Source organism: Aythya fuligula, chromosome 11, assembly GCF_009819795.1.
Source record: "Aythya fuligula isolate bAytFul2 chromosome 11, bAytFul2.pri, whole genome shotgun sequence".
NCBI classification, from domain to species: Eukaryota; Metazoa; Chordata; class Aves; order Anseriformes; family Anatidae; genus Aythya; species Aythya fuligula.
Genome location: NC_045569.1, coordinates 7,146,815 through 7,159,621, shown reverse-complemented (window position 1 = coordinate 7,159,621; position 12,807 = coordinate 7,146,815). Strand labels below are relative to the sequence as shown.

The 12,807-nt window shown below is 35.7% G+C and overlaps 1 protein-coding gene across 2 annotated transcripts in view; it reads right to left on the bottom strand.

Annotated features, from left to right (window-relative positions):
- Positions 1-12,807, bottom strand: part of TLN2 (talin 2) — a 173,151-nt gene that overhangs the window by 109,992 nt on the left and 50,352 nt on the right. For both annotated transcript variants that reach the window (XM_032194875.1, XM_032194876.1), the window contains exon 3: positions 7,946-8,028. The gene's annotated coding sequence lies outside the window, so the exon portion shown is untranslated. The remainder of the gene's footprint in view (positions 1-7,945; positions 8,029-12,807) is intronic.

Here is a 12,807-nt window from a genome sequence, read left to right as displayed (position 1 = left end):
CCAGGCAGCTCTCAAAAGTGCTTAAGGGGTGCTATTTATATATTTTCTTAGAACACTAGGCTGATTCTCCACCAGCTCAAAGTAGAGCAAGTGACTAAGCTGTGGGTTGCATGCCTGAAACATGGTCATATGGCACAGCAAGGCCTTCATCAAACTCCTTGATGGACAAGACACTGAAGATGCCATGACTGACCGGTTGCTTTGCCATTCCCCTGAGAACACTGCAGAGAGGTGCTTCAGGAAGAATTATCACTGATGTCCAAATATCACACATGTGAATGCTGAGCTAGAAGTTGTATTTCATCAACAAATTTAGAAGGGAGCAGCATGCACTCTTCTGGCAGCCAGAAACAGAACAAAAACAAAACAAAAGCAAAAACAAAAACCTCTGTTTTGATTAAATAAGCTTAAAGATGAAGGCACCAGCAGTAAACCAACTGCCCATTTCAAGTATTAACTTCTGGTCTCTGAGTACAAAGGTATCAGCATAGGGGTGTCCAGAAGTAGACAAAGTCTCAAGTACTACATGCTGTCTGGGGTAGCTAGTCAGAACTGTTTAAGCGTGAACAAGCAAACAAGAACTATAAGCCTTCCATCACTTATAACACAAGAAGCTTAACACTATTCCGAAGAACATTCTTTATCCTGTGTGTAAAATGTGCATTGACAGTTAAATGCAAGACCTTAAACATACCATACCCTAAGAAAAGCCTTACTCAGCCACAAGGCCTATATACATATACCACACATTCTGATAAATTAAAAAAATAAGATAAAATAAAATAAAAAAAAAGCTAACACTTACATGCTATGAATTTTTGCTGATTTTTTTTTTTTTTTTTTTTTTTTTTTTAAGATTTCATCTGTAGTGTCCAAAACCAAGTCTTAAAAATAAGCCATTTGAAAACCAGTAAAATGAAGGTGAACTAGGACCACCTTTGGAATCATTAGTAAGCATCAATCATGCCATTTGTGGTTCACACAGTCATACGGGAACATCATCTATTTTGTTCCATATCCAGCAAGCAAGCATCTTCAAGCAAAATTATGTAAGAAACAAAAATACCTGACTCTAAGATTTGTTTATAGGACAGTCAGTTTATTAGCAATTCAACTAGTTTGCTTTTCAAGTCAAAAGGCATATTTGCTAACTCACATGAATGTACCTTCAAGATGAAACATGAATTACAATGATATGGGAATATCACTGTTCTGAACAGAACCAAGGTGGCTTTTGGGTAACAGAAGCAGAGAGCTTGACTGAAACTAGTTAAAATGTGGAAATCATTAGCCTCAGGAGTAAAAGCCTCTGACACAGCAGTCAACAACACAACTCTTTGAAGAGGCCTTCCAGGCTCTTGCTCCTATTTGGAAAGAACACCACAGAACAAAGTTGAAAACAGGGAATATGAGTTTCTGTTGAAGCCAGAAGAGGTGAAGCAACATCCTATTGCTAAGTTCCTCTCTAAATCAAGCGCTTCCATTGTACAGATAAGCCCTTTTAAGAGGCTCCCTTGGGAGGATAGCAATAAACATCTTCAGAGATGTCTAGAGCAAAATTTACACAATATCTGAGATACAGATCTATTTTATGTATTTAAGAAAAACATAACTGCTTGAAAGGTTGATCTATATCCATCAAAAGAGCAGAAAGTTGCTTACAGTCAGACAGTTAAACAGTTTTGAATATATTTCTAGTGATTTAAGAGCATGCATATAAATTAAATGGCATAGAGAGAATAAATGAAGATAATAATATTTTTTCTGTGGAAGAGTTAAGCCAATATGAGACTGATTTTTCCAAAACAGCAGATTATTTTAAGCATTACTTCCAGATTCTAAGTCACACTGGCAATGATAATAGGTCAAACTACCAACTGGGCTGTTTAATCCAGTCTTGCAGACTTCTGTATATTCACTCTGTTTTCAACCAATGAAATGCTATCATGTTTTGAAGGACTTTTTTTTATTTTTTTAATACTTTTATGCCCGGGTTTACAACCTTTAAGAGCATACTTGCTTTAAAGCATTGCTTCATTAATTCAAAGCAGCCACCCAAAGTTCCGGCTATGTCTGCCACTTCTTGGCAACGACCCCAATGTAGGATGTGATAAACCACTTGACAGAGCTGTTAATTTAGTCATTAAGTGACACAGCTAGGATATGACCTACTGGGTTCATCTACTGTGGTCTAAGTATTACTCAGCATTTCCTTATTCTTTTTCAAGTGGCATATAGACACAGCGTAGAATATGTTATGTATTTTACACCACAATATGTTCTGCCCATTCAAATGGAAAAAAAGGAATCCTTTTCTTTAGACAGTGTATTGCCATTACACTGCTAATATGACCAAGTGGGTCTTCAGAATACTCTTTTTTTTGGCCTTACAATATTTAGTGAAAAATTCAATGCTTAGCCTATCACTGCTTGAATCTACTTTCTTAATTCACTTATGTTTCTACCTCTTAAATACTCTGTTCTTGATCCTGTAATACTGTAATAATACCCCAACAATTTTTTCTCATGACCAATCACAATTTGGAATCATTATGAGATTATCATCATTTCTGTATAAATTATCCTTCTTTATCAATGTTCACGTCATGGAGATTATGTTTACAGAAAAAAAAAAAAGATTATTAAATAGATGAATAAATAAATAAATAAAATGGTGAGGACAACAATAATAATCCAACATAAATCCCTCACTACAAAGGTAGTCCCACAGAACTGTGATACTTCCATTATATCCAAATAAATGATAGATTGAATAGGGAGGAAGGAGAAAGGAAGGAAAACCAGTGTCTTGATACTTAACCATTTCATGCCATCATAGAAGTTTAATGTTCCTTGTAATATTTATTTATTTTATTTTTATTTTTTTTTAACATCAAGGTTTCTGGTAGACCCAACAGACTCCTGTGTTTTTATTAATAAACAATATAGATTTAAAAAAAAAAAAAAACAACAACACTACTTTTTCAACATGAGAACAACAACAAATGACTAACAAGATGAACTCCAGGTAAGAAATGTAGAGTACCAGAAAGAGTAATAGTAAATGAAAGAGACGAAGTAATAGAGAGCAAGCAGAAGGCTCAGTTGCTAACACCATCCTTGCTTAGCAAGAAAGCTAAGCAAGGATAGTGTCCTTGCACCTATCAAGTCAACATTCCTGAGGTGTTCAGAATTTCTGTATGCCAGCTGGGTTCACACTGGTAGAGTCAGGAGCTCTACTCAGCCATGTGTTACTCTAGCAAGCCTTCATCACAGCCCTCTCACATTTCAGCTCTAACTCATTTGGAAGGATTCAAATACATTCACAGAATTGTTACACATGAAAAGACAATGGATACAAGCTGAAGATGAAAGCTGTTAAGACTGATCAAGATATGACTACTTCACTCTATGAGGGAAGTAAAATGAAAATCTAGGAAAAATAATCCCTCAAAGCCAGTTCTCTCTCTGTCTAATGGACTAGCATCATAACAAAGCAGCCACAAAATATGAGAACAGAGAAACTGAGACATGAAAAAGCAACATTCATCAGCAACTGGTTCAAGCAAACACCATTATATTCATGTATTTTCAGCTTTAAGACTATTTCCATTCCCCCATAGTAAATGCTCACAACTACTGGATACGGAGGGGAGGACATTATAGAATGGTGTAATCCCCATGACAGTTCCTGAAACTGATTTAAAGCTTGAGAAAAGCCTCAGTCTCTGAAGATACCAGGATAAAAGCGCAAAGCAGCTACTACTATAGAGATAAAAAAGGTAAGATCATAAAATGCTGCTGGATTTTTATAGGGCTTAAGAGGATGCACACACATTACAAGTCAATTAGAAGATAATTAGTCTAGTACATTGCCAACTGTGTGCTAATCTCAGGTCAAACCTGTGCAAACCTTTACGAGCAAATATGTTCATTAAGAGATGCTGGTGATGCTCTTACTTAAAAGCTCATAGTCAAATCAGCAGATTCTTCAGTTGGTTGAGCCCCAATTCACATATTTTATTATTTTTCTTGACAGAGCCTATTTCAAAATGCACCTAAAATGCTGGATTAATCTTATGGCTCATAACCATCTGCTCACATCTTAAAATGAGTTACTCACACATATTAGAAAAATATTACATATGCCCTAAGTATGGAAGAACACGTACTCTGCACCTGCATACCTAAGTACATATGAGCACATGTATATGGAACACACACTTGTGCATACAACTGAAAAAAATATTAGGCTAGTATTTGTGACAGAAGTATGAATTCATAAGAAAAGATGTGTTGAACTCATGCTACCACTGTCATTTTAAGTTCAATATCCAGAAGAGGATTACCAAGTACATTCTGTACAGAAACCATCCCTCCAGAAAACTGTTTCTTAATCCACAATGAAGTACCCTACCAGGACTTCCCTCACCTCAGCTCATGGACAAAAGCATTCAAGGAGAAAGCAGTTGAGCAAGGAAATTCACTATATTTTATATACTAGATTCAACCTCCAAGAAGACTTAAGCCACCACCCTTTGCAATGTACACAAAAATATCAGAGGGCAATAAAAATGTTACTGCATAAAAAAAAAAAAAAAAGGTATGAGGTTATTTTCCAAGTCCAAGTGGGAAAAATAATCTGTTATTGTTACCACTTCTATTGATTATATCCAGCAACAAATGGGAAATGAACCTGAGATTCAATTTACAACTACAAGTATTATTTCCTACGAAAGCATGTATGATTCTAGCTTGGACTTCCACTTGTTTCAGCTGGTCTCAACCTTCAACAACTACCAGTTTGGCCACCTCAGAGACACTCACCAAGTGGACCTGCTTTTCTGAGATCAAAAACATCTTCCTTTATTTTTTTTTTAATTGGGAAGCAAAGGAATACATAAAATGGGGATAGTCAGAATATTTGAACTAAACCTGCAAATCAAGCAGCTAAGCTCCAAATTGGGGACACGCTCTGACTTATTTCCCTGTAGGGTTCCTACCTGCAAAAATTGTCCATTAAAAAAGAGCCTGCCAAGGCAGGCTGCAGGAAGTAGGACAACAATATTTCACAAATTTCACTTTCACCAATGATTCCAAATATACAGTCTGAAAATACCTTCTTCTCCGACCCCAATCTTAATAGAAAACAAAAAAAAAAAAAACACAACAAAATGACTTGATAGCAAATTATCAAGCAATCACCCAAAAGCCTTTTGAACATTTACATCTTTTGGCCATGTGTAACCAGCACTAAAATTGTGCCTATCAGCTGGTGCTTGCTCTCTGAAAGTCCACAGAACTTTCTTTGAGAATTTTGTCAAGAGAACAGAAGAAAAGCAGATTAAAAACTTGGAACATTCAACACACATCCAGTATTTGAAAATCCCTTTACCAATCCAATGATTGAAAACTGGGACTTAAAACCAGTTCACTGTTAACAATAACACTGTTTACAAAGACTACGGTTATTGCACAATAAAATAAAAAAGAGGGAGGGGTGACTAATTTATACACACAACAAAAAATCCACAAAGAAAACTCAGAATGGAGGGAGCAATACTCAAGAATTCCTGCAGCACAAGACCTATTTCTGATCTGCTTGCCCTGTGAGACTAATGGCTGCAACCAAAGTTACATGCTGACCAACTATTTATATTTGAATTAAGTTCACAATTGTTGCATGCATCAAGGTACGGTATTGCTTTTAAAAAACACTACTCAACTATCACCACAGCAAATACTATTTACCTTGTTCACCATCTGATACAAACAAGTCTGGCTCTGCTGTTTTACAAACTGATAAAGCTTTTAATGAAATTAAGAAAGGTCAAGATTTTCTTTCTGGAGAACTGCTAGCCAATTTCCTCAAGCGCAATAGAATACATAGCTTTTTTAAATTCATAAGCTATTGATAAGCAAATCACTCTCTCAAAGCCATATAATGGCAAATTTTCTCTAACATCAAACTTCTCATCTTAGTATCTTGAACTGTCTGATACAGAAAAAACTCTGAATCATGGCAGACAGGAAATATCAGCTTCCTTGGACACTTTTGTATTAGTAAATTCCAAGGAACCACATGCCCATTAACGCTCAAAAAGTATTATATCGAGTTAGATTTCTGCAAAACAACCACAACATTAAACGTAACCAAGAAAAGTTTAAGAGATCAGCTTCTGTTTTCCTTCCATCCAGGATATGCATGCCAAGAAGAACTTGAAGCACTCCTTACTATTCATACTCCTCTGGCAGTGATTCCACTAGTAGTTACTTTCTCCTATTACTGGGTATTATTTTAGCTCACAATCACTTCAGTTCAATTTCCAGTCTCCACATACACTCCCCATTAATCTCCATATACTGAAGGAGACACAGCCTAGACAAGCTTTAGATTCAGATTTATGTTTTCCATGACTAGTTCAGTATGAAGCTTTTTCAGAAAGATCTTTAGTTAACTTCAGATACTAAAGCAGGTCTTACTGCCATCGGTGAACCAAGATCCCATGTGAAGAGGTCAGTGAATTTAAGCAGTTTGTTCTCCCACCATTTGTTTACATTTTTGCTCACATTTGGAACAGCCAGAAGCTGATATTGTTGACAGAGAAAAGGGAAATGATTGCAGACTAAGCAATACATTCATGAAACAGGTCAACATGAATGAACTGAAAACATTTCCTTGGGGACATCTGCTTTCACAGCTAGGCATCAGGGAGTATTCCCAATAGCATCTGTTATGTCTGATATGTAAGGAGTTACCAATCCAGTTCAATCACTTGCACAGCCAGACACAATTAGCTTGACTGATAAAAGATGTATGATACTTTTTAAGAGTGAATTTCTTAAATCAAAACCTAATTAACATCTTTAGCTATACTATTTGATATCACACTTGATAACAGTGATTTCATACAAGTATCACTAAAGTGAGGAAAATGGTGGCATTGCAAAGGAGGACCTAATACAGTATTAATTCATAGAATTACACTAGTTACAAGGTTCTGTTAGGCTTGATTATAGGAATTCCCTATACTTAGCTCTACCTATAAAACAATAAGAATTAAAGAGTTGCTAACCATCGAGCCTTAAGACTTGCAACTATGATCCAGTAAGTAACTATTTACTCTTCAACAATTTTACATCGTTTAATCTTGTCCTTAGACATGCTGTTTTAATTATAGGCTGTTTCCAAGCTCACTAAAGGTATTTTTCAAAGATTTTGGACAGTAACAGGACAAAATTCCATTAACAACCTTTTAGTATTACAAGCATCATTTCCAGATGAGAAGTCAGAGCCAGAGACACACTTATAACAGTAATGTGTACAAGGTCAAAATAATTCTGACAAATTAAGAATCTAGACCAGGATTTATCAACATTTTGTCCAAAGCCAGTCTTAACACTTTCTAAATGACATTCACTTATCAAAACATTATGGTATAGAAATAATATTCTGTGATTCTGTAATATATCTGTTTAGTCTAGTATTGATTTTCCTTTGTTCTCTCTGCCACTTTTCTTACATGTATTAAGATGGAACAAAGTCGTCTTTTCAACTATTTGTTCTCATACCAGTAAAAGGCACAGCCCTTTTTTCCTAAGGCTTAGAGAACTCATTTATTTTATGATATTATCCTCCAGTATCTAGGTTTCCTCCCTGGAAACCGTTTAAAAATAGTCAATAGCTGTAATGGTCAAGTTAGTCTCCTGGCTGTTAATCGCAGTGTTTACTTGGAGCTTCGATATTCATGCATTGCATTTAATTTTCACCTTGATTTCTCTTTTCACAAACACAGCAAAAGATCTATGTATTCATATGGATTATTTAAAAAAAAAACAACACTATACTAATAAGTACAGGCAGCAGATAAAGGTTTTAAATTTCTGTAATTTCTCATTCTACATCATATTGCATAAAGAAAGGTAAAAGTAAACAGAACCTTACCTCAAGATTAAACTTCATTTCATAGAAAATAAGCCTGTCAGAGAGTATTGCTTGACCATGCAGAATGTTTCCAGTAGCCAGGTCTGTAACACAGGAAACAAACAAGTTACTTTCTTATCCCCAGTCCATTCATTTCTAATTTTGAAGTACTTACTGCCAACACACTGAAAAGGAAGCAACTCAGGAAGTTATGAATTTCCTTTTCTCTTTGAGAGTTGGAATTAGCATTGCAGAAAAAAATAAAATACAATCTTAAGACAATCAAATTCAATCCAGGCTTCCAAATAATTCACACTTAAAAGTTCATAATAAATTAACTCTGAGTTTATAGAGTTAAATACCTTGAAATTGTCTAGTGACTGGACAAAAAGCTTGTAAACTTAAATAAAACAGCTACAGCGATCTACGACAGACTACTATTTTGCAATAACACTGCTTTTCTGTGGTTTAAGGTATCTTTGTCAACTACCTTAGTGTAGAAAACAGCCCAGCAAAAGACTCTCTGGGCTATTTCCCTGCACAGTGACCTCCATTCACTGCAGAGTATTACTGCAGAAAAAATAAAAGTAAATTAAAGGTGCTGTTTGTTTTTTTAGAAAAGAAGAAAAAAATATTTCACAGTTTTAGTTGTTTTGAGGAGATGAGCTTTGTTACTGAGTAGGTTTTAGACATCACATTCCTTCTGCTTTGAGGGGTTTGCAGATCTGTTCTTTGTTTTTACTTCAAGCAAAAACCAATTTAGTATGCAAACTTAATACTCATCTCATGCAGATGACCAAATCAGTTGGAACATCAAAATAAATTTCAATTTATCATTTTTTCCCTGCAGTGCTATGTGATGAACAACATCTTCCAAGTATGTCAGTGATTACAGGATTGACTGCTCACTCTTCGAGGCATAGAAATAGATCTGGACAAACAGAATATGGCCTAAAGTTTGCTGCTATGAATGGCCTGTGTATGTCCCATGTGTGCAGACTATAGTCACAGCTGTTCATCCTCGCTTTTTGATCTCTTGGCGTACTCTCGTACTACAATTAAAGAGAAAGTTCTGATCCACAACTGATATTCAAATTTGAAGATAATTTACTTATCAATTTAGAAAGACCAAGAAGTTAGAGAACAAAGTTACATGTGTATACACTTACATGATACAAAATGCCTCAATTGCCCCCAGCAACAAAAGAATCCCTATAATTTTTAACCAATATAAAGCTGGCAAATACATTGCTATAAGAATTAGTTAATCATATTTCTCTTGCCTAGGCTGGTTAGAAAAGTGAAACTTTTTTTTTGTTGTTGTTTAAAGTGACTTTTAAGCAACCTGCCAACTATGCCAACACAGCTTCTAACTGAAGGTCAACAGATATATTGCATGTCAGAGTAAATGAAGCCTATATTAACTATTTCAGCATCCAATCAATCATCTGCACTGAAAGTGGCATTACAATAGTTTACGACTTATCAAATCAGACATCTAATCCACACATTCCATTTCTCAATGCAGACCAAGTCTCCAGTAACGTGCAAGAATCTACAATTAAGCTTAATTATAATGCACTCCAGCAGTCTACACTACATGGATTTCCTGCTAAGATTTAAGGTTAGGATAAAAGCAAGTTCAGTGCACGGAATGTCTGCATATCTAATGCATGCATATCTAATCCCTTAATGTGGTTATACCAGCGTACAAAGAATTTCTCTAGAATGCAAATATTTGTATTACTGTAACATATCCGAGTCCTTTTCTGTACAGACCATCAACTTGCTAGCCACCATATTTTCCGGAAACCACTATTTACTTTTCCATATTTGCACATACTTCAAATTTCTAAAATACATTTTAAATACAACTGTAAAGTATTTCCATTACTTTCAACATTTATACCTTTCTTCATCATTAGTTGACAAAGGCATCATAATCCCTTTCAAATGTGAAGTTGTGAGAGCATCAAACACTAGACTGGAATCATCTGCCCTACTCAGAGCCTTCATCAAGTAAGGCTAATACTTACCAGGCTTGCATCAAAAATCAACGTCTAAAGAACATCACATGACAGTACTCTACCTGATGTAGCAGAGAAATGAGATAACCATCTCAATATTGCTACTTTCTAGTTATGCCTGACAAAGTCCTCCAAACAAATTTTCAAATTTAATACAAGCTGATTCATTCACCATTGTTGCGATAATTGGGAAACTGCTTTGAAATCTGCCCTTTTCAGATGCAATCCTGTAACAGAATTTAGTTCTATTGCAAAGGAAAAATGAACTCTTGTTTTCAAGCCAGAAACCAAACATGATGTTAAAGTTTTCCTGCTCTGACAGAACTCAAAATAGATTTTTCTCTAGTGTATCAGCAGGGTCTATCTACTCATGCAGGTGTTAACCCAAAACCTAACTACATAAGACTGAGGTGAATAAACCACCCTCTGATGTTTTATATCAACAGAAGGAACAAAACAATGCTTTTGCACATATGGCCAGAGCAACCTAATGAGTAGAATATCACGTTTCATAATTAAAACTACTTTTAAAACACTACATTCAGTCATCTGCATATTTAATATATGAAAAATGAATGTATCATCTGGAGTCTTAAGAAAATGTTCCATTTTTAGGTTAGCTTGAACAAGTACGACTGTGGAAAGAACATTAATTTTTCAAGTGGTTTAGTTATTGCTGAAGTAGCCATACACTTTTCCTTTTCATTAAACTTACCCAGTGACAATCAGAGCTAAACAGAGCCTAAAAATGATTAATCGCTGTTTATTTATTCTATTGTCCTCACTTCTTGGAATGTAGCCAGAGATGAAACTGTACTGCCCAAAAGTCCTGTCAGCAAATTAGCTGCCCTGAACCCTGGATTTACTCACTGTGTGAGCCTACTTAGTAGCACTCAACCTACCGTGGGGTGAGGACAATGAGTGCATAAAGCACCTCACTCCGCGAGTTTCCACAAGAAGCAGCAGGGCTGAACATTTCAAATATTTTACTTTTTTTTTTTTAAACCGTAAGTAGTATTTTCCATTGTATACCCCTGCCCTTCAGTTCCTATTCCAGTCCCACTTAGCTGCAGCTGCATATCTGTGAAGGGATTTTAGTTCAAATGCTAGTGATGTTATTTACAGAAAAAGAAGGTTGAGTGAAAAAGAAAAACACTGAACTAGCACGCTTTCTCAAGTTCGCTGCAGAATCCTACATTGTGAATTAGAGGTAAACTACAATTTTGCCCTTCATAGATACTTCCCAGGTAGTCTGTATTCTCAAAATTCATCACATTACTGTAATTTACTTCAGTAGTATTTGCATTAGAGGCTCACTGAGATTGTAAGGATAAATTCCAGTATCCTGGCATGCTGTTATTTCTGCCCATATATTTCCTTTGGGTTTATATGGGTTTTTCCTTTGGGTTTATATGGGTTTTGCTATGATGTGTGCTTTTTGGTTTTGTTACTGATAGCCAAGCACTGCTGCAGACACGAAAAGGAAATCAAAATACATGGTTTACTAGACAAAGCACGGATTCCAGTGTTTTAGTCCTGTTGGCATTCATCACCATATTACTGTACCAGTCCTGCTACATGAATCTGATAATAGCTTAATATTTTTGAGCGATAAGTGGGGAAATAGTTCCTTCCCCCCACCCCTCTCACAACATTGAGAAGTTTAGTCCTCTGATTGGAGGGTTAATGCCTCAAAATTTTGCTCCATGTAAACAAGAACAGCACATAATGACCATCTTAAGCTTGTCGTTTCTTCACCTTCCTTCAAAACTGCTCTCAATAACTGGATTCCTCGGCATCCAGCATATTGATTTGAGCTCCAAACTCTAAAAATACCCATGTGAATATAGCTCCTATCCTCAAGTGTTTCCTCTTTTTTTTTTTTTTTTTTTTTTTTTTTTTTTTTCAAAACTTGGTTCTAATCCTTAACCACAACAAACAATTGCATTCTGTAAAACAACATTCTGAAAACATGCTCACACCACTACATGCACTCCTGCGGAGGGTCTACAACATGCTGAGGTAGGACATGCACAGTTCAATGAGTTTTCAATAACGTTGCAGAGTTTACAAGGGAACAACAGAGCTATTGCTTTTAGTCAGCACTGTACAACAAAAAGATAGCCTGGACAGCAAAACAGAAACTGTCCTCACTAGGCAAAGACGACCTACTGACCAGTATATATCAGTTCCTATATTCTCATTCAGCTACAACACAGAAGAGATTGTACTAGCACACTCTAAAGCAAACACGATTTAAGTAGGACATATTAATGTAGCAGACTGTTATCTGTAAAATTCAATTCTGTTTTATAACAAAATTCCTTTGTGATTTAATGCTTGGTATCTTTTCCACTTTCACTGACAAGGATCTCCACCCATTTCTATATAAAAAAAAAAAACAAAAACAAAAACTCACACACACACACAAATGAACACAAAAGAAGAATCACTCAAAAGTTTGACTTGTAATGAAAGCTATGACCAGGCTTCTAGGCCTCTATTTCTCATTCTTTTTCACATACCAGCAGTTAAGTTAACTTCTACTGGTAAATGTAGCATTCACACATCATGTCTACTTATAACAAGATTATAAAACAAAGAAAAGAAAAATGATTACAAACCTAAGTTAGTTTGCTACCGTGAGAAAATACCAAGTAGCTGGCATTTCAGTTTTGAGACTAGGCCAGTATCTTAATAGAACTGGGAGGATTTCCTGTCATGTGACACTTGAAAGCTGTAGTAACTTTCAATTTATCTGTTCTGTTAAAGATCTGAACATGTACTGGAAACAGCCACATATCTTAGTAAAACTGAGCTGTCATACAACTTAACTAATCAAACTGACATTACAAT